Source organism: Anopheles stephensi, chromosome 3 (assembly GCF_013141755.1).
Source record: "Anopheles stephensi strain Indian chromosome 3, UCI_ANSTEP_V1.0, whole genome shotgun sequence".
Classification (NCBI taxonomy): Eukaryota; Metazoa; Arthropoda; class Insecta; order Diptera; family Culicidae; genus Anopheles; species Anopheles stephensi.
This window is the reverse complement of record NC_050203.1, coordinates 2410538-2433887: the sequence shown is the minus strand read 5'-3', so window position 1 is coordinate 2433887 and position 23350 is coordinate 2410538. Positions and strand designations below refer to the sequence as shown.

General features: G+C 47.5%; 1 protein-coding gene and 1 long non-coding RNA gene across 14 annotated transcripts in view; one reads left to right on the top strand and one right to left on the bottom strand.

Moving 5' to 3' along the window:
* The window catches only part of LOC118512977 (talin-2), a 55363-nt gene extending 32468 nt beyond the window's left edge, over nucleotides 1–22895 (bottom strand). For 4 of the 13 annotated variants that reach the window (XR_004906380.1, XM_036058220.1, XM_036058221.1 and 1 more), the window contains exons 1-3: nucleotides 18510–18642; nucleotides 17344–17687; nucleotides 5243–5697 (exon numbers count right to left, since the gene is read on the bottom strand). The gene's annotated coding sequence lies outside the window, so the exon portion shown is untranslated. The other 9 variants (XM_036058210.1, XM_036058218.1, XM_036058217.1 and 6 more) reach the window with 7 other exon arrangements.
* On the top strand, nucleotides 11864–12341 carry LOC118512993. The gene is made up of 2 exons (XR_004906382.1): nucleotides 11864–11991; nucleotides 12057–12341. It is a non-coding gene; the product is annotated as an uncharacterized LOC118512993 (long non-coding RNA).
* Nucleotides 22896–23350: the final 455 nt, after the last annotated feature.

Below are 23350 nucleotides of genomic sequence, written 5' to 3'. Positions count from 1 at the left end.
AGGCAAAGGCGAAAAAAAAACGGAGGCGTGCGAAAGTTTTATTAAATTTCGTAAATTAGTTGCCGAGGTCGAGTGAACAAAACAAAAAAAAACCCCAACTCAAACGGCAAACCCTTTTTACCTACCCCTTTTTATGCGCCCCCGATGGAGTTATTGAGTAGGAAAACGAAGCAGGGAAAACACACACGATACGATGCTCCCCGTGTTTTTTTGGGGAGCGAAGGGAGTTTTTTTTCTCTGCCTTCCTTTCTCCATCACCTTTCTCTGTATCCCTTCTTTTTGCACGTTCAATTTAAGCTTTTTCGTGTGCCCCACACACCAAACGTTCGCCACGTGATTCGATGTGGTTTTGGGCTTTCGGCAAAAGATGTGCAAAACTTTGCCCCCGAACAGTCGGACTCTTCTACCCGTTGGATCGTACCGGGATGGGGGAACAAAAAATTCGTCCAGCTTACTTTTTTTTTTTGTTCTAGCCCCCCGAAAAATTCAGCTCTCACACACATAAACGGATGAAAATTGGAATTTTCCGGTGTTGGAGAATTGGATTGGAGGAACTCGAAGCAGCATGTAAATGAACGGCAGGTTGTAGGCTGGTTTGTAGGCAGGAGAGAGGAGGAGCGATTTTTCAACACGGCCAAAGTTTCGGGCCAGTTTTGTGGTGAATTTTTGTAACTAGAACACCCACCCCCACGCCCATAAATCGGGAGCTATCGGAGCAAAAATCATTAAAATGCATTTACGCATTTTGGAGCAACTGCAAAAATGTGCAGAGGGAAAAAAAGCTTTTCAAACATAATTACAGTCACAGCGTTGGAGTGTGTGTGTGTGCGTGTGTTTTTCTTCTGCTTTACGCTCTCGAAGAAAATTCTTCTGATTGTGAGAGTTGAAGAAAATTTGAAGCTACCAATTTTTGGGCTCTTCACTTTCCCACCATTATAAACACATCGTAAATTCCTTTTTTCCTTTTCGCGAGAGTAAGTTGTGAAAACGGCCATTTCATAGACAGTGTTTGGCTGCCTGTTTTTTTTCCTCTGTGTCTGTGTGCTTGATAAAATGATGCAAGCATAAGAAGGAAAAACGGACACAGAAAAACTCAAACCCTTCGTCAAGCCCGCAATCACGAGAACAATCGACTTCCAGCCGGTTTAACTTGGGGACCGCTCGGAAAGTCAAACCCTCGGAAAGAAAACTTTACCACTTACAGACCCTCGCCCCTCCGAATCTAGTGGGCCAAGCTGACCGAACAACGCACACACCTCCACTCCAACCGAGCAGCAGCGATCAGATTACGCGATCGAATTAGGTCGGCGAGACCTACCATCGGGTAAATGGGGAAAAAATGAATCTCAAAAAAATGAAAAGGGATCGTACCCCGCGTGAAGATGATTTTTCCTTCATTCGGCCCAAAAGTTTTTCCTCCCTTTTCATGGGGATGGATTTATGCATTATTCGAACGGGTAAGGATGAACTTTTGACACCAACAGAGGCCGCCGCGTTGGTGACTCCAACAGCGGCAAATTTGATCAGCTTGGTCGGAAAAGTGGGCAAAACACAGGCAAGGCATCGGCGATTCTAGTTCGCTGCCACGTGACAGCAAGCGCCACCACCAAGGAGGATATCCTTTTCCCGAACAAGCTTTCCAGATTCTGATTGATGGATGATAATACATGGGAGTATGGAAATCGTATATTTGGGAAGGATTCTAAGGGTTCCTGCCCAATGCGTCTAGTTAATTACTGTGAGAATGGTGAACTTGATGACTCTCATTGAATATTGCCAGATAAGTTATAATGCTCGGATTGTATGAGAGCAACGAACCGATAAAAGCTGTTCCTATCCTTACCCGAGTAGCTCTAATTTCTCCTTCAAATGGCACAAACTATCAGCCGAAAATATCCTTTCCAGGGGAATTAAATAGAACAGTCTCGATCTCAAGCCAAGACAAACTTTTGCAGTTTCTACCAAGAATCAAATGCAATACACACCGCCCCAGATGGGTAGAAAACGAACGAACGAACGAACAGGCAGCCACTCCGCGCCAGACCTAGGTGTATGTCTTACGCGCTTGAACACATACGGCGAAGAAGATAAGGATTTCTTTTTTTCTGTGTACTTTCTGCCGGAGAAAAGTTTTTCCAAAACTCGATCCAGGCAGACCACCTTCTTGCAGACCAGCAAATAGCCAACCCACAAAAAAGGGATCCTGTCCACAACACCAGAGCTCGAAAAACTATCCTCCAACAGCAAATGAAACGAAACAAAACGAATGAAAACAGCGTAGACACTCACGTTTGAAGCAGCAGGACCTTCCAAAAACAAACCCACACAGCCAGACACAAACACACCGATCAACTACATCCAGACTTTGCCGGGCGAACAGCGTTAAACGCGATCGGTGCAAGTTTTTCCGAAAGTTCTTCTGGAACAGCACAAACTGTTGGCACTCGTCTTTTTTGGGCTGCAGGCCGAACTAACTTTCCGGAGGGAGGAAGTCTTAAGTACACTTGTGGCAGGCGAAAATACCGCAAAAACTGGGCCTCTATTGCCTTATCTCGCGCATTTCATCAATACGTACTAAACAAAAATTCAACTGGCCTCGAGGATCTTCTTCTTCGATCAACGCCTTAAATCTCAACTTTGAGGGAGGGAAAACTTAACGTAACATTGGCGAGTTCCAGGATGGAGAGCATCTGGGCTGACCCGATGTTCCGAGTTCCGAAGGCAAACGGGGCAACTGTAACACTATCAACTGCATACTCTGTTTCAGGAGGCACTTTGTGAGCAGTCAACCACCGGGGCGGGCGGGACAGTTAAAAACAATCGAAAACAGTAACGGACGGAAACGCTTCCAAACGGTTCTTGCTGTGCTGTGTGTTCATTGTTCCTGGACGTTCACTGTCGCACGCACTGGTCGTAGCACTTTTCCGCACTTGATTCCTGCTGGCCGGTAAATCACCAATTCCTGAGCACTGCTTCCATCTTTGGAATCCCGATGCCGACGACTTGCCCGCGGCACGGCTGGAGCACGACTACGAACTGCTGCCAGCGTCCATTGACCGGCTGGTCTCGAACGACTGCTACACACCGGAGCGTGTGTACCACACCTCCGACCCAAAGTCGGCAACTTCGCGCGAGTGAGCGAACAGGTTCACACACCCGGCGGCTTCCGTCCGATCGTGACCACGGCTAGGCCTAGAATGACGTTAACCCTCCACCAAAGTTTGCCGACGAAAGATTCTTCTCCGCCGGGTGAAACCAAACCAAAAGTCCGGAGATGGCACCACAACGGACCGAGCGGAAGCTGGAATCTTCCCGTGGCTCAAGCAGAGTCGCTGTTATTTACTTAGCCCACTATGCACGACGTGTGCACAGTAGGACAGATGGATCTGACGTACGCGAAAGAGAGATCCGAGCATGATGCTGAGAAGGCCATACAAATCCATTAAAGGTTTTCCACCGACACAGGGAGAGAAACAGAGCGCGAGCGCGAGAGCGAGAAAGCGAGAGAGAGAGAAAAGGGTTCTCGGTGCACTAACACAAGCGAACGCGCAAAGGATGAGGACGAACGCAAGCGCAACACAAGCACAACTTCGAACCCTCGCGTCGATGTCGTTGTGAGATGTGTGCAGTAGTATTGGCGGACCCATTACACCCATTCGTACACAGGCGCAATGAGGCTACTCGCACATCCCAAGCCCGCTCATATCCTTCCGCCCAACAACACTGAAAGCTGCTTTCTCGAGGGGAATACTCTCAAACGTGTGCGTGTGGCTTCTTCGTGCGCCTTCCTGCATACACCCCCATTCCAACACCTTACCACCACCACCCAATCCACGGGAAAGGGTCTGTCACATTGTTTTTCATCCACTGCACCCAACGACCAGCGCGCCGTACACGTGGCTATGTAATACGTTTCCATTACATAAGCTTCCTCTAATCACCACCACTACTCACGGCCTCACTGCACTTACTCACACATTAACGTCAATAGATTTTCACCGTTTTTTCCGAAACCGAAACCGTTGTGGGGGGGAACCGCTTTTTCCATCGTTTTCTTCGCAGAACGAAATTCAAAATCAAATGGATAATAAATCGTTACGACAACTCTCTCGGCGAATGGCCCCATGTGTGTGTGTGTGTGTATGCAACGTAAGCAGAAACTAACCTCAAATATCTACAAACTGCTGCTATTTCTAGTGCGGACGGAAGGATTTTCGCCCCACACTTGGAGCAAGCATTTTATTGTCTCTATATTTAACCTCATCGTCTACGAGTACGCTGGAGTGTGGAATTTGCATTCCTTCCTTAACTAACCAAGGCAGGCAGTACCGGGGAACCGTCAACTTCGACAACTGCATGCAGTTGGTGTCCAAGAGATAGCCACCGATGGCTGTTGGAACGGTAAAGGTCATCTTGAGGGGTCATCAAGGGAAATGTTTTGATGCCCATGTCTCTCCGTCCAAAGTCGTCTGCATACGTCGACAAGGCCGTTCTTTCGCAGCTGCAGTTGGCAAAGGACTCACGACACATTCGCTATCATCGATGACACGATAAGGAATTCGCGTTCGGAAATTGAAGGCGGCGGAATAATATTTGATGGGCAACGAACATCTGCCCTCTGGACATGCCTAATTCTACCACAATGTCTTCAAGGAACAGTGACATTCTTTACAGCATAAAGCGCATAAGGGTTTTAAGAAATAACTCCCCGTGAAGCCTCGCGTCAGCAGGAATAAATGGCAGCAAAACGCTGCTAGCCATTCGTTCGATTCCTTCTACTACCCATGTGCGGCGGAATGTCATCCCGACCAACGCTCGGGGAGGTTCCGGGAGCAGCCATCCTAGTGGCGCGACCAGTTGGCGCCAGATAAATTGTGCACTAGCAGCAGTAGCTACCACCCGGACCGAGCTCACTAGTTCCTCTCACTTAATTCCTCTTCCAACTGGCTTCTTTTTTTTGTTGTGCCAGTGGTACATAACAGTATGGGAGAGACCGATTTTTGCTTAAAATAAGAAAAAAAGCTATCCAGATAAGTCTATCCCTTCCTTTTGTCCTCACACTGTCGCACACGCAAACACACGTGACGGTAGTTGCAGGACGAACCGGAGGCAAAATAGCAATTTATTTCATCTCAATTGCGAAAATTCGTGTCGCGATAAGCGAACACACGCCTGGGCTGGTTGATGTTGTTGTGCGGGTTTGCCTATAAATTCTGATGTCTGATCTCCAAAAATCACTTACCGTTAGTAATGCGTAAGATCTTCCAAACCGTTAGCCGTTCGCTGCGGGGACAATCCTTCTCGCATATGTTGATTTATGATGATTGTGGGGCTGTTTGTTTCGGCGAACCGTTTCCCACTGCAGGTATGCAGGTTAGACTCGTTGTAGTCGGGGTTAGGAAGCACTTAAACACTTAAAACATCAAATACACACGTACACAGAAAATATACACTCGTTTCGTCGTTTTAGTCGTTTTTCGTTGTCCTCTTCCGAAGGCGCGCTGCGGTGATCTGTTGCTACTGACTAATTATTGCTTATCGGGCATTCGTTTCGACGCGTAATAAAACTTCTGGCTGATTAGAAATTGTTTGGCTTGGAATTTTGATGCTTGCTCATTCGATGTCTCGCGGCGTTCGCTTTGGGGTGCTTCAAAAATCTTGTTTAAACTGTTCCGTTCTGTAGGGTACTGGACGTTACTAGAAGAAAAGAGAAGAAAATAAGGAAAAAATTAATCAAAATGTTCATTTCGGCTGTATTGTTAGGCACACAGACATTTGCTATCGAAAGGGAATCGATCGACAGCTAAACGTCGGTCGTTGCGCGATCGACACCTTCTAAACCAACGCCATTACCTCATTAAATTACAATACAATTCCAAGAATAAGGTGTCACACTCAATCACGATGCTGTGGCATAAGCAATCACGCCCTGTGTTGTCTTCCTTACCAAGAAGATGAAAGAGAGTAGAAGCAACCAAGTGGCAAACTTTCTGACCCCCCCCCCCCCCCCACACATCCACTCCCGAATCCACCCCCTATCCCAGTCTCCGCACGGTGTTATGGAAGCTGTGAAAATCATTCTGCCGTGGAAAAGCTTCCTACCGTGCTGGCGAATGTAATGTAACCAACAGGATGGAGGGAAAAATACTACACACACACACACAAGAGCGCGCGTGGCAAAAGACTCGGCAAGGACGACTTCAAATGGATATACTTTACACCGACGGATTCTCCGAAAGCCTGCGCTGCCAGCCAGGCCAAGTTTTACCAAGAGAAGAAAGAATTGTGGAGCATAAGCGAGCGAGCAGCTTCAGCAGGTTTCGGGGTTAAAAGCAGCACATAATGCAGCAGGGAAACGCTGTACATACGCATCTCCATCGCAAACTCCCAGTACGGATTGCGAACAAAAATCGTACTGGCGTCCGACTGACGGGCGCCATGGATTCTCCCTGCCTCCCCGTCCTGGGTCCTCCAAACCTTCAGTCAGTTCCACCGTTTGATCCCATCCCGAGTAGAGATGCTAGCACAGCAGCAGCAGCAGCAGCAAAAAAGGGGAGCTTTCACAAGCAAAACGCTTGCGATGGATATCATCTGTTTTGCTCGTGCCTTTCGTCTGCCCACTACTGCTGGGAGATAGGAATTATCCTCGGCTTTGTAACCGCCGCTCGAGGATCTTGTTTTTCTCGTGCCGGACCGATTCCATTTCCGTGGAGGAGTGAAGAGAAGCCTCGCCGAACCCGAAAGGATGCGATGTGACCCAAGTGTAGGAAACGCTTCGCACAGGGCTATCGTCAACAACTTCCGTTACCTTCTGCTTCACCCAAAGGGATGGATGCTCGGTTTTCCGGTTTGCCTCCACGGAAAAATACTTCCTTCCGAGCTTCGTTTTGCGTGTGGGTAGACGGACAAGTAGCCTGACATGAGACATTCTTTCATCAAACCCGTCGATGGAGGAGCCCACGATTATGGCACGTTAAACATGGCCCACGAGTTGGTAAGTAGATGCAGATTAAGTACAGTGCACTCCGAGGAACGCACACCCTGTCCACTTTAACTTACACCTCCTCTTGTTGTGGTGTGTATCTAGTAGTGTCTACATGTTTTACTACTCTGTTTCACAGTGGAAGTCTCCGCACTGCGCCCAACACTATTTATTGCTTTATAGTAAAGTAAGTAAGCCGCACAAAGTAACGATGGGACGTCGACATGGTTGACCAAACGGGTCGCTAAATGTGTCTATCACAACGTGATAAATGAATTATGTTCTCCCGTTCGCTTCGGCCAGTCACTTTCTTCCCAGCAACAACACCGCACTACATCCACACGAAACAAAACATAATTTATGGCTCTTCCAACAGTATCCCACAAGGCACCAGGCGTCTCCAGCGGGGAAGAATAAATGGATTAGAAGACTGGCTCACCACTTTTCCATCTTTCGCGCACGGCAATCGATTGTTTATTCACGTGTGACACTAATTGCGTACTCACAACCTATTCGCGCACTTAAGAAATTCAAGGTACCTTCTCGTCACGTGATAAAATCATTCCCCTACACGCTGCTGCACGATGACAGAGTGTGATTTGTTGCAACACTAACACCGATCTGGCGGTAAACTTCAAACGGCTTCACTCACCATAATTGGCATCACGGTTTTACTTTTTGCAGAGCATCAGCATCTTCTTGCTAATCGATTGCAGCTGCGCTTATTGAGTAGAGTGTGCGTTAAGCCGCCATGTGTTAAAAAAAAGCTGGCCAACCCCTAGTACGCCCTTCGTCTTGTGTCAATTGTGCCGTATCTTGTTGTAAAGTTAGTTGAGAATTATTTACTCTTCCAGGCGCAATATTATTGAGCACATTGAGACATTTGAATCACGCCCTGTGCCAATAATATTTCCTGTCGGTTTATGTTGCAAATAGAAACAGCCGCGTGTTTTTCCGCGACTGTGTGTTCGATGAGCCATAAAAATACGCCCCTTGCTTGAAATGTGACTCAGTTTGCGAACAATCTTTAAATAACTGTTTGCTGTAAACCCATCGGGCAGGCGGCAGCGGGCACGATCGGCAGGGCACTGTGGAAAGCCATATTAACCTAAATAAAAACCCCCTTTGCGACATTGTAAGTGAAAATGAGTGAAACATGCGCCGACAAACGCCTACACACACAGCAGCAGCAGCAGCAGCAGCAGATTGAGAGCTTTGAAAAAGTTGCACTCACACTCAGCCTGGCAACCCCCAAACCAATAAACACATAATCTTCACAGCAAAATGCAACCGGAAAATGCAGTGTGGAAAATCTATATTCTCCGTTCGTCCGCTGCAGCAGCGAAAGTGCCCGTCGATTCGCGCCTCGTTTGTATTTATTGTTTTCCACTCTTCCATACCTAGTGCCAACGAATTAACTCCATTCAAAAGGGTGGAAAGATTGCGGAAAACAACAAAGAAGAAAATGGGTGGAAAAGCAGCGCGTAGCATGCCACACTGTTTGCTGGCGGCAAGAGAAGGACACAAAAACGTGCGTTTTTTTCTTTTTGCTAACCCCAGGATTGCATTCGCTGTTGCAGTTGCGTACGGGCCGGTGTTAAGTGGTCTTGCATACCACGGGCATGCCAGCGACTGCATTCCAGAAGAGTTTTTTTTTTTGCGAGAAAAAAGAGAGCATGAAGAAGGTTGTGTTGAAGGCTTTACACGGTTTTTTGAAGAACACTGATATATGCTTGGTTTTATTATTCATCGCAAGCATATTTTTCGTTTGTCTGTCTTTACTATTTAGATCCAAATTTATAAAAAAGGGCAATGGGTTCGACACTCTTGGCGTACGTCCGATTTGAAATTCATTAGAGTGAGTCGTTACGAGAATTTTTCGCTCGTCTCAGTCGGTTCAAATGTCGATCTTATCATCGCTTCACTTTGCCCGTACTGCACTTCTCGACGGCACTAACGCGTATGAATGAACTCTCTTTGAGAAAACAAGCAAGTGATGCTTCTAATGAAAACCATGCCAATATCTTCCAACAAACCGTTTTTTTAATTCAGTTTTGAATGGCTTGCAGTTGCCAAATGTGGTAAAAAAAACTTGAAAATCTACGAACTTAAAATAAAAAATTTACGATCTCAATGATCATTAAAAAAATCTTTTAGTTCGTACTTCGATTGTTGATCGATTACAACAATCAATATTGAAAACCGAATTCAACTTCAACATGTATCAAAGGTACTGCTTGAAGCCTCCCAGTATTATTCCCCCTGGCAGAATTAAAAACAAAGAACGCCTCCCACCCGGCTGTGTACGTGCGGGAATTCCACCACACTTATCACAATGGGCGAACAAGTTTACGATGTGGGCCAACCACAGCAACAAAAACAAAGCGATCAACACTCGAAATCGCCATTATCAACTTGCAACAAAACCATCTGTGTACGTGTTCGTTGCTCAGCTGGGTCGGATGGGCAAAGTGTCCCAAGATTACACACAACCACCACCACCACCACCACGCTTGCACAACGGCACTGATGATGACTAAGCCCACGCCTGAGCAGACGGGCGATGGCTGGCTCGAACGTGTGAAGGATAATTATAAGACGCGTCGCGTTGCCAGCCAGCCACACGAAACAGCTGGGTGTTGGTTGTGTGTGGTTTGCAAAGGGATTTCGGATTTCAGGATGGTAACGCATGCAAAGGTGAAGCGTCGAACAGGCAGACACACTTCCTCACCGAAACGATCGTCTCCTCGCTGTTATTGTCTGCCGAAGCGCAGTACTACGTCAATAGGAGGATCTCCTCAGCAGCAGGCAATTAGGGCCACACTAAATAAAACGAAAAGCAAAACAGCACCCGCTTCACTTTTTGGCACCATCTCTCGATCGATCGTGACACAGTGCGCGCTATTCATCGTGCAGCAGAGTGGCGTCTTCGAGACGGCCCGAAAGTGATTCATCTGTCAGCCGCACACATCATTAAGTGGGATGGACACGGACGCAGCCAGACCTGCGGGAAAGGAGCACAAAGGGCGGACGGGTATCGGTGCGGGTGCGTTCTGTGTGTCACACCCTTTAAACGCGATTGCCAAATCATTCATATTCATCCATCGCTGCCGTGAGCCGTTGAGGTGAAGTTTTATTTGTGGAAAGTGCAGCACACATCCATCCAAGTTTCCGATTCTGTTGGGCATGTAAATGAATTGTTTGCTCTGTGCGATTGAGGGCATGAAGGAGAGGAGTGGCGTTGAAGATCACCACAGGAATTGGATCGATTTTATAATGGGTGTGTAATTTATGTCACGTCCGGAGGCAAGATATTCAATATTCAACACACACACGCAAAAAGATCATTTTTCTTGCGATCTCGATCAACTCGATCGGTGTGTCATTTCTTATAGGCGCCCTATGCATATTGAAACGCCCGGAAAAAAACAACAACAAGACAGCTTTCGATCGTAAATTACGCCCCAATGTTTCGGAGATGTCGCGACTCCCGAAGCCAACTGCGAAGACGACACAATCATAAACGCCTACACCGTCTTGTTGCTTTTACTTTCTTTCCAATCTGCGTACGTTCCCCAACGTCCGGAGGCGTTGGAATATGTAAATAGGAACAACACAGCCAGCAACACCTTTCTAGAGCGATTGATCACCGATCCGATCGATACACATGCCACACGCCGCCATGCGATACGAAAGCGAGGAATAAATAGACACTGTCCATCGCCAACACACACGCCGCCGCGACCGATTACAGCATCACGAATGGGTTTTACTTGACTGCGACATGGAGCGTCATCCTTCATCCTCCTACCATAATAACGCAGCGCAGTCGAGTGTCTCCTGTTTCAAAGATGCTGTGCCGCTACTTACAATGTGACGTCTATCTTTGCTACGGGAAAGCGAGACGCATACTACATCTTCCGTCTCAAATGAAAACAGTTACATTGCAAAACGATCGTAATTCGTTAGCGCTAGCTCTCCGCGGCTCGTCGTGAGAAACGGCTGTGCGTAGGATTAGGATGCATCATGCTCACGGGTACGACGATTTGGTCATTTGGTCTGAGTTTTTGCCCCTCGCAGCAACAAAATCTACCACAAATTTGACATAATCCGAAAAATTATGATCTGTTTGGTTAAAAATGAGGAGATTTTGACTTGCAAGCCCGCTCGCTCCGCCCGTTGATAGATGGTTTGCTGGTCGCACATATGGTGCTCAGATTGTCTGCGCCAGCGTATTACTCGCTTTTTGTGGAGATATCTTAAAAGCGGGGCACATTTTGCTCTGTAAATCACACAGAGCATCATAAACGTCGGTTTCAGATTAAAAGCGAACTTCAATATTTGTAATTATTCCGCTGCTTCGACCAACAGTTGCTTATTAACAGACTGCTCATTCTTACTGTGACATAAAACGAACATGATTTATATGCTTCTCTTCATGCCAAGCGTCAACTTTGCGAAATAAATCACATCCACAAACTTCAGTAATATGCGCCATTGCCTCTTTCTCCTACGGGTTTTACTTCCGTTCCTCGTCATACGAGCATGAGCTCAGGCCTCCTGTGGCTGGAACTCTTCAAGCGGACAAGGTGAGATCAAGGGAGTTCGCTGGTGTGTTTTTTTTTTCATTCGTTTGCTTATCCCCATCTTCAGCTGTCGATTTTGCATACAAGCATGGCGACATACAGGAAAAGGAAGCAAGCAACAATCCGAAGAAGCAGAAACGTCCCCCCAAAACGACGCCACGACGTCATGAAACGTAGAGTTGCTAACGTGGTGCGAAATTTATATGCCACTCTACTTCATGTGTGTGTGTGAGTGTGTGGTACGGCCGATACTTGTGGTTGGGTGTGCGCACGATGCTTATTTTTAGTATGCACAGTCAGCCCAAATATTGCGCCATTCGCTTGGTCCTGGCGGATTAAATCGTAAAAGACGGCTGGCTGGCACGGAAAGGTGCTGTACACCAGGAAGAAATCGACCCGTCCAGGGTCGCATCCATCGTACAGGTAATGTTGAAGGTGCTTTGAAGTATCTGCCCGGTATAAATTGGTGGATCTAATTCTGCGCTTAGCGTGACACCAGACCTCCATCTACTTCGCCATGGCCAGCAACTCCGACGATGTCAGTGTCCTATAGGACAAGATTGATGGTAGACGACCCTACGCTCGAATGGCGTTAAACGATCCGAGGCGATCACACAACTTTAAAGCCGCACACAAATCAAGAGGATTGCGCTTCGTCGCGGAGCTTCATATGAACGACGAAATGAAGCCAGAACGACGAAATGAAGAACGAAAGTCTTATCTGCTAGTAGAGAGTCCCCCAAGAGTACTCCAGTCATAATAAAAATCAAACAGAAAACGTGTTGAAGACATTTTGCTTCCAGCGAAAGATAACACTCCCAACACGATACAGCTTAATCGCTAACTATCGCCCGGAGTAGTCACTACACCTTCAAGAGAGTTCGCAGGAATGTTCGCCTCCAAGGGGGGGAAAAAAGGCTAAACAAACTGCCGCCTCCCCTATGAACACATCTCCATCCATCCATCGTACGTACGTATCCAACCGAACCGGGCGATGAAGCAAACAGACGAGTGTATCAACAACACCTCCCTTACACCTCAACAAACTGATGACGATGACGCGCAGCAGTACGCTAACGACGCGACGGACAGCCAATGATGGCAACAACAAAAATGCGCCACTCACGCAGCAACTCGCCCGCTCATCAACCTCCGTGTGATGGGGAGTCGTCGTCGGAGCATTCTGTAAACAAACGGCACAAAAATGCATGCGTTGCACTGGGGGCCAACAACACACATAGCAGTTCCATTGGGTGCAGAAGCTAGACGAAGAATTCGAAACCTGAGCGCGTGCCCCGCTGACTCTGCAAAACACACGATGAGCGGGAAACGCGTTGAAAACACACACACACACACAGCCATCCGGGAAAATGTACAAAAATACACCCACCCAGAAGGAAGCTCTTCCGTTGCGAGCGGGAGAGTTTCTTGCGCAATCTCCTTAACATTTCCTGCGAGCTCTCCAACAGCGCCAGCCAAAGTCCATTCGGCACCAATCAACCCGTGCATGCAAACACGATCATAAATTAAGCATTCACGACCACTCGGCTATACTTCAGCAAATCAGTAGCATTGAGGCCACTCGTCGATGCACCACTCTATTGCACCAACGCGCCAATTGAGACGCGGCCCCATTAGATCAATCGATTTGTGCGCTGACGGCTCACCGGACGACGGGCCCACCGGTGGAAGTGTTTGATAGAGAGCTACCTCCGGCCCGAGAAACGCCGGACGATCGTTCGACGCGGTTGCCTTATATAGACAACATTAATGGTGCTTCCACCACGCTAGAATCGGGAGTTGGCGCCAACAGACTGATCGTAAAATATTCACTTGACATTTCTTAAGCCCAGGCCAACTGTGGAACTCCACACCGAAAGGTGAGAGAGTCCAGCACCGGTATCGGCAGTCTGAAGTTATCGACTGGATGACCCTGCTCCCTCGGCTATTTCGCTGATGCCCTACAGCAGCTGAACAGCTTCACCTCATAATTTAATTAACACACTCCAGTGTTTATTTCCAATGCGTACAAATAAACCCAAACCATACGCCACCCAAATCATCTCGTGCCACGGGTGCCATATTTGCAAACATCTTCCAAACCCGAAACTCGCTTCACGCTACACTGCTACTGCATGGAGCCGAAGGCAAAAAGACACACACACACACGCGGGCGTATGTTTACACCTTCCCGATTTGGTTGGGCACAGAACATACTAAGATTTGCTCAGCCGTGGAGAGAAAAATCAAAACACAATGGAGGTAAAGGTTCGGGAATCGGCATTCGATGCAAATGATGAAGCATTGCGCGGTTGCCTTTTTTATGTTGCTGCTGCTGCTGTTTTCCAATCAGCCTCTGTTTCTTGCCATTGTCCGTCCATTCGTTAAGCTGACGGTACGAGATAAATTTAGGTTATGTTTATTATTCTAACAGATCTTCGCCCTTCCCTTCAGCATCTTCCCCGTCCCCAACGAGACGCCATCCCCGAATGGAACATACCGTCAAAGCGCAGGCAAAGCCGTCTCACATCAAGACAACGATTTGGACCTCCTTTTTCGCGTCCCCATACAGCGTAGATTCTCAGGGGCAGCGTAAATGGTTTGAGAATATCTTAGCAATTCTCCGCGAGTTGGTGGAGCAGTACGACCCGCCACCGAGGAGGAAGGGACACCCATAAATGGTTTCAGTGCATAACCGAATAAGCGAATGATTGAATACCAATAAACGTAGCTTTGGCAACCCGAGTTCGAGCGGAAGTATGGCCGGAGAGTTACGGACACACACACACACGCCCATCCGCACGTCAAGATGGCCCATTTTTGGACAACATCGTTTGGCCACCATTGGCTGTGTGTGTGTGTGTATGTGTGTATTTCTACCACATTTCCTGCCTCACAGCCAACGAACAAAACAAAATAAAGCTAAACAAAAAAAACGACACCACCACTCAAACTCGCCCCGACAAGGACAACACCCTGTGTGCTGTGTACGGCTGGACGGCATGACGTCATGATTGGGGAGGCTCAAGTAGCAATGCAAGAGGCTGATGCCACCACGCGCAAAATTAACCTTTCCAATTAGCGGCAAAGTCTCGCTGTTCGCGAGATCTCGCGCGAGTGGTCTGCGGTTCGGTTCGGTTCGCATCCGAGAACGATGATGAGGTAATATATCCGATATATCCGTTGGAGTCAATTGTAGTCGAACGCGGACTTGGGATGCGCGAGCGCGATGCCGTGTTGGGTTCTGTGTAGATAGATATATACACTGCCCTTAGTCACCCGCGCACGATCGCGCTCGCCAATGACAATGAAAGCTAATTGCCATACCACAACGCCAATCGTTTGTGCTTGCTTGCTGGAGACCCAATCTGCTGAGTAAATGATACAGAGAGCTTCCCCAGCATCCACACACACACACTCGATTTCGATATTTGATGCCACCACAAAGGCAAAGTAACAGTTTCGTGCATGTTGGTGACTTCGCGAACTGGGCGTGTGCTTGGTGAGGGCTCCAGTCTTAGCGGTTCGTACTTCCAGATAAGAACAGGTGAGCAACCTGTTATGCTGATAAACCGGTCTCACCGTAGCAGAGGTTTCTAATCGAGTTTCAGTAGACTCGGCTCGCGATTAGAGGCGGCTACGAGGAGATAAACAAACATTGAAGTAAACATACAATTTTCACGTTCTTGGCGGTAACATAACACAATGTTCTGCGGCAGAGCTTAAGCTGTTTTCCCTATAATTTGTGCTGATGCCGACAGCACATTAATTCCTTCGGAAGAAGATGTACCTTTGCGATCCCCCACGTCACACGGCAAACATTCACAAGTTACTGAGAGCTGTTAAAAGACGCAGCTCTAAATATAACGCCGATGCCACTGTACCCTCGACACGTGTTTCTGTGACAAAGAAGCACATAAAACACGCCAGTTCGAGGCAATCACGCTCAACAACATGCACTATGCTGTTATATATGACAACAGAATCTTCTCCTCTGCTCAGGCTATCTCATCTGACTTCTGATCGATCGAGATGCAATCCTAGTATTAGCATCTCTTCTAGAAATCCAATATTTTTCCTCCGAAACTCCCAATCCCAATTTTCAGTTGCATATTTCCACCTTCTTAGTAGCACAAAAATCAAACTAAGACGACCCATCCAGATGTTACCCAAATGCTGTTAGGATCACAAGAAACCAGGACGCAAAACAAGAGGGCATACGAGTTAATACTACTGGCCTATGGCCACACTCGTCGGTTCGGTGGTTGTTCGAACACGATCGAAAGCTATTTATAGCTTAAGCCGGCGCGGAGAGTTGCACGCGGACGAAAAATTATCCAGTCTCGTCCCAAAACTGTGATTTCGTTTTGAATTTTCATCCCCCGAAACTTCGGCGCTTTGCTGATACGAGAGAATTTACCCGTGGACCGCGGACAGAATGTTGAAACTACCGTCAATGTCTGAAGAAAACAGGTTCACACCGATTCCGGTTGCCTAACCTGTGATGTGTGTTTTTTTGCTTTATATTTTGCATGAATTGCATATAAATTCTCATTTATTAAGCGATTGAGGTACGAAAAAAAGGATTAATAAAGAAAGTTGACAGCTGGGCTAGCGGCCAAGAGCCAAGCGCTCGAGTCTCGAATCGAAAGAACACGCTCTCGTGCGACAACTCATAATGAAACGGACGATAAAAGCAGCGAAAGATACAAATCTTCCTGACGTAATATGAATGCGAAGGACGCAGCAACGAGCCCGCATTATGCTCGGAAACGGACGCAAAACACATTGGACATGAGTGACATACAAAAAAACAACGACGAGGACCGTCTCGACAGGAGGACAACAAAACAAAACCATACACCTGCGATCGTCCCGAGCCCGAGGCAAGGAGAAGGTGCGCAAGGCTGGCTGGCTGGGAATACAAAACTGGTTAGCCGGATGCCAGGCGAGACGATGAAGGGCCTCTCTTTATGATCGCCACAAGATACCAGTCGGGCGGAGAGTCGTGTAGTCGTGGTAAGTTTCTTAACACGCGTGACGTGGCATCGCAATTGCAGACCAGCTCAAAAGGTGTGCGCGAAGACTTCACGCGAATTTCGCTCATGATTCACCGGGGTTTTCAGGGGAAATCGCATTTGCAGGCCCTTGCCTAACTTCCTGATGATCGTTAAGACGTCACTGGCTAAAGATAAATCGTTCACGTAACGTTGTGAAACCAATCGCCGTGCTACGTTTGGGAATCAATTTCTCGCTTCTGAGAGCTTCCTTGGGCTATTCGTGGCTACATTATCTGCTTCAATCGAGTCTTGCACAGTGAAATGGCCAATCATACCTCACCGGACAGTAGCAGGCAGCTGCATGGTAGTTGCAGTAGCTACAACACATACACATGTCGTGAGATGTTGCACTCACCATAACCTTCACCGTTACAGCCTCCACAGTATCCAATTAACCGCTTCACGGCAGGTCCACGTAGGAGAACCGTTCGTTTCGCCCCCCGTCCTGTGCTAAGGCGTCTCCATCGACACCCATGCAAACTGCACGGGTCTGTGATCGGGGATCGTGTCGAACGGCCTATTCCCTCACAGCTCATACTAGCTCCGGTCTTAAAAGTGGCAAAACTGCCAGAAAATGTGCGCGGAGGCGTCAAAAACGATCTGAAGCAAGGCAGCTACAGCTGCTGAAGGGTGGCAGATACGAAACGCGATGCCCTAGCCGTATGCCCTAACCTACGAGTAGTAGGAGAGGTCAAAAGCTACACACACTACTTACAAGGATGCTGCTTCTCGAGTGGGACGAGCCGTCGGCTTACCGGTGCGCGATCTTTCGAGGTTATTTCGATCAGTCGCTCTGCCCTGCTGCCCCTGCTGGTGGTCTACTGCTAGACAATTGATACAGAAAAAATCCGCCCCACTTCGATAAGTAGGAGTAACTGGCTGCTGCTGTTGTTGCTGCTGTCGCGGGTGAAGTTGTGGGCGCGAAATTATGTTTCAAAAACACTCACAGCTCACAGAGCGCTCACGGGGATTTTTATGTTATAAATACACTGTATCGGACGACGTTGCCACACACTTGAAGCCGTCTGATGTTTACCAATATACTAAGATTGGTCTGTGCTGAAGGAAAGAAAAAAAAATCTGTTGCTTGATTTGCTGCTACTCTACAACACACCGGATGTAATCCATCTTCCAGACACTCGTATCACAACTTATTCACTGCTTTTGAAACAAACCCAAAGAAACTCTGCGTGGATTAACTTCCTAACCGAACTGAACACTCGGAAGGCGGTTGGTAATTGAATTAGCCGGATCGTTTCCTAAACTAATTGTACATGACCGAAAGAAAAAGGGCGCCAAAACCGAAAAGATTCCCTTTTGCAGGAAGGGGGTTTTCGCCAGAAAAAAATAACTTATCACTGTGCTAGCAACTTCAAGGACGATGAGGTTTCAAATTACACGTCAAGGCATATTTTCTGTATTGATTTAATTATGTTTAATTTTCCCAACATATTGAACACTGCAAAGTACAAACACACTCATATTCATTCGCCAAACAACTCAACCACCAATCTTCAGTTTTCCCTTATTTTCTCTTCACTTGTGTGCCCACACCTTCAAGGATGCCACGAGTACGATCAGCGATCGTACATTGGACGTCTACCTTCCAAGCGCACTAAAACTTTACCATTAACTCCCGAAGGACGATTTGTTTCACTCCGCCTCACAAAAAAAGCGCTTCGTAATGACGTTTTTCCACACAGTGAAGCACAAAATTTAATCGTATGCACACCAATCCTACCTAAAAAAGCAAGATCAACAACACTAAGGGGAAAGAAACACAGGAGAAGGCTAGCGAATGAGCAAGTGTGTTGGGGCGCGCGCGCACACACACACAATTCTTTCCACCACCAACACCGTACACTGCCGTACACCACTCACCAAACCGCTTAAACTGTGGAGAACAAATCAACACGCAGCGCGCAACTAACCACGAGCAGGGTACCGGTTCCGGCAACGTGATCGTTCAAATTGAATCCGCAGCGCTGACCGAACCCGAACGGAACTCCCCATCCGAGCGGACGATCGGCCACCACCCGAGCCGGGTGACGATCGTGATCTTTCGTGACGAAAGCCGATTGCACCCGATCGTATGGGAAGGGGGTTGATGCGTGCCAAGATGCTCACCCCCAAACCCACAGCAAGTGTTGTTGATGGCAAAAACAGACAAAATGCTGATGACAGTTGATGACTGTTTGTATTCGCCCTTTTTTCGCTCTTCACGGATCGGTGGTGGATTTTAAGAAGATTTTCGGACACGTTTATACTGAAAATGATTTTTTCCAACTCTCTTGAATTGGTGGATAGGTGACAGAGAGCCGCTACTAGAACTGCATATTGCTCAAGCGATATGAAGTAGTGCCCTGAGCTGGAATGCAGCTAGAAGAGAGAGAACCCGTTTCTTCCCTGTGTGTTTGCACTTGCACATACTTCGCACCGTTACTTGCCAAAAAAGGGTGACCATGGGCGGACGGTTGTGGCCGTCCCCATCCATCGTGATGTCGATATCAAGCCGCCACACGCCAGATTGATGTTCGGACGTGCACTTGTGGGGCTGTGATTTGGTTTCCGCTTTCTCCCGGGGAAAGCCAACCCCTTCGCAATGCATTCCATCATCGATCTCACACAGTTTTCCCTTGAGTACCGGGAGCCGTCGAAGACATCCAGTGTCAGGGTGCGAGGTGGATTTTCTCGCCGAAAGAATGTCACCATCGAACGCATACGGCTTCCATCCATCATCCGTTTGGTGCGTGCTGCGATATTTGAGTCGGTTTTTTTTATTTGTTAGAGTTATCGAAGGTACAGTTAAATTCAATCTAACTCGGAAGAGGAGTCTATCATATTTGACTATAAGCTAAGATTCGCCCAAACACGGTGCTCAACATCGATCTGGGGCCTTGTCGACAGGTTTCATTCATAAAATTCATTACCAACCCGAACTGGATGAATAACTGGATCCAGTGTAAAGCCATTTCCGCACCAACAGCAAATCAACAGATCTAATATCCAGCGGAGGTGACATTTATACAGTCCCCAGCTACGATCGATTCATTCAGCCAGCATCTCGGATCTCGGAGCGGATTGCGCGTCGATGCGTAGGATTTGCTTCCTTTCCGTTTAAGCCGTAGCGTGCCGCAATTTGCCGGGCTACATCGGATCGAAAAAAGCCAATCGTCCGCCCCCGGGGGAATGGGTGCTATGGCCGATTGGGCGTCATGTATGCGAAGGCGTCGGAATAAAGCAAGGTGAAACACACTCGAGCAACAAACAGCCCGCATTGCTGTAGAAGGCAAATTTTGATGCAAACTGTTAAAACCCTCCAAAGACTTTGCTGGAGGCTGGAGCAGGAGACGAAGCTGGCTAGGCAAAAGTTCGCCACACGCTACACACACACACACACACGAACAGAGCATATGAATGACGAGAGTGTGGACGAGAGACTTGTAAAAATAGTTCAGCAATGATATCAGCACCAGTGGGGCCGACGCCATCATCGCTGCAAGTGGGTGTCTCGGGGCCATACCACCATGCGCTGCTTGGCCAATCGAACCCGCTCCCAATACTCCAAAGGCACTCCAAAAGCGCTCCACTTTAAATGGCGTGGTGTAATGTAGCGGGAACAAGTGCAAGTGCAAGTGCAAATGGCAAGATGTGTGCACGCTGTTTTCTTCTTTTTTTTTCTCTCGGCCCTTTCGGGATAGCAGCCGACGGTTGCGAGCCGTTGAACGAACGATGGGTGCAGTCTTCTGCTACCTCACAAAACGTGCCATTCATAACGTGCAACGCGCGAACCCGACAGATCCAAGATCCGAACGACCGAATGTAGTTCACCGTTCAATCTCGGCATCGTCCCGCGCGACGCCTCAAGGCAAACCGGTATATCGCACGGTAGCGATCTTCCCTTCCACCTCAAGCAGAAATGCACCAAGGACCACCAAGGCCCTGCTGCCCCGGCGATGATTTCTGATAACCGGTAATCGACCGAACGCTGCTGCACCGCTGCACTCACTCACTCGATCCCGGTTGCTGGTTAGGTGCAACCATATGGAACGCCTGGGATGCCGCGTGTCAGCATCGCGCTGTACGTTTTGTATTCCTATTCATCCATCAAACGATCTCTTAGCACCTGGCCTCACCATGCAGGGATTGCTCGCCCAGCAGGGTCAACGAAGCGGAATGGGTTAAAAGGCGCCAACCAATCATCCGACGACGTAATCTTTAAAATCAGTTAAATTATCATTAGAGTTAGTGAATGGTTTGATTATACCAACGCACAGACGGACATAAGCCAATCCCATTTACGAATCTCGGTTTGACGTCTAAAAGATTACTGATATGCCTGTTGGATTCGACTATCAACAGTAGCCGAAATCAGTTCCAAAATTCCATTCCAATTAGTCTAATCATTACGTCACACGGAACAGATTGGGTTGAAACCGCTTAAGATGGGCGCAAAGGTCTACTAGGATGATGTCAAGAAGTGTATCCTATGCTGAAGCATAGGATAGCATCACAAAGTTCCTATGGATTCCTGGTTGATTGACAGCATTCCACGATCTTGGACAACGATTCCCACGGGCGTTGTTAGTATTCGATGATCGCCAGATGAGCAACCCGATAGTGGCGTTGGTGAGTTCTTCGCTATAAACCCATCTTACCCTTCGACCTGTCCATCGCCGAGCGGTCAAGGTGGGCGCAGCGGGAAAGGGTAACTCAAACCAACCAGCATCCAACCAACCAACCAACCATTCGGTGCTGGTAGTTTACCGAGAACCAAAAATAACGCATGATGATTTCATATGCGGTTAATTTTAGAACACGAAAAATAAACCATACTATCCGCTCATTCAACCGACCCAAGTGAGAGAGCATGGTACACACGGTACGATGGTCCACGAATATTACCACGCACCGAGCACCGAGAAATTACGCCCGACTACTAATGGAATACGGCCGATGATTATGGCCACTGTGTATTTGGGTAACCAAGTGTTTCGTTTTTTGCTGCCTTACTAGCGGTCACTAGCAATCTAGGAATAGGAAGCTCGAGTCGAGCATGAAAAAAGGGGTAAGCGCATTCTGGACGGGTATGCTTTTTTATGCTACACCAGGAAATCAGTCTCTACTACACAGCTACGAGCCCGGTTCTCCAAGCGGACTGTTGATGCATTCACGTTATCAGTATCTCTGTGTACACTCGAGCACGGAGGCCTTGTGGTTCCAGTTACAACAGCGTGGCTGGCTCGCCGGTTATCGTTCAGGAATGAGTATTTGTTTTCTGTACCACCCGTCCTCGCACCACCCGTCCATCTTCCCGGAAACCCGGTCTCCGGTGTCGGTCACGCTGCTTCATGAATCACATCCAATACATCCGGGCCAGTTAGTTCATCCGATAAACATCCAGCGCTGGTAATGGGCCACCTCTTCCAGCGTGTACATTTTATAACGATGATTGATAAACCTGAGCGTAATGGAATTAAAATATCCTGTCGATTCGGCAAGGCTACCTTCGCCAAAGAGATTACAGAAATATTCACCACGGCCACGGTGATGCTCGCTCTCGCGTGCTTCAGGTCTATTATTTTTAACACATTTTTGTTTACTTAAAATCTTCTTCCCGCACCTTCGCCACTGTGAGTGTGTGTGTGTGTGTGTTCTTCCATCAGCACGCAATCGAATGCCAGCAAAATCCACAACACCTTCCCGCCCGATAATGCTACGGGCCACCCTTATCTTGGTAACCCCATTGGACAACCTTAACTTTTGCCAGGCTGGAGCGGACCATTTGGGCAATATTTTTTCATATCGCACCACATCTATGTAGGTGGGGAGGGCCGCCACAATTCCATCGAAAAACACCACACACCAGATGCAGACGCAGACCTTGATTTTGCACACTTTTCGACTACAATTCCTTTCGATAGCAACACCCACGCACTGCTGCAGGATTGAATGATTCGCACGTACCTGATTGGAAGGGTTGCAGACGGTTTATCGTACAGAATTTTACGGAAAATGGTTTGCGATACAAGAATCGCGTAAGGCACCACGGTCAGCACTCACAAAACACCACGAACAGACAGAGACTAATACGGCAGGTACCACGTTCCGGAGTTGTGCGGCACCAGAATTTCTTCCCAGGATTGCTACAACCAATTTAAAGTACACTGAACAGGGTTTAAAACACTTGGCACTAATCTAAATAAAGTTTAAATGGAAAAAATGCCTCCGCTTCCCACAACCAAAGCGTTATTTTCATTGAACGAAGCTAATGTCACAAACAATCGATATTTTTTGACGAAACTGTCCCAACCACCCCTATTTTGAACGAAAACGTCAATGGTAGAGGGGGGGGGGGGTGCAATCGCAAACTTCAAATTGTTCGTCGACAATTTGAACGAAGGTGTCACATTCAAAACTGAACGAATCTTACGGTTTCTCGTTGAACGGATCGGAGGAATATGTAAAAATGCTTTTTCTTACAGTTAAGTACTATTTCGTGCATAGTAAAGCAGAAAATAAAATTCTTGAGGCTTATATTTTTCGGGATAATGAGTATGTTTTAATGTTAGGCTTAAAATGTGCAATATTATGTCTGACTCTGGAGGCCCGGGTTCATATCTTAGGCGAATTATTTCAAAGTAGCATGATTTAATATCGAACTAAGAGGTATAACTGTATTAATGCAATATAAAACCGAAATTTCCTAGCAGGACATTACA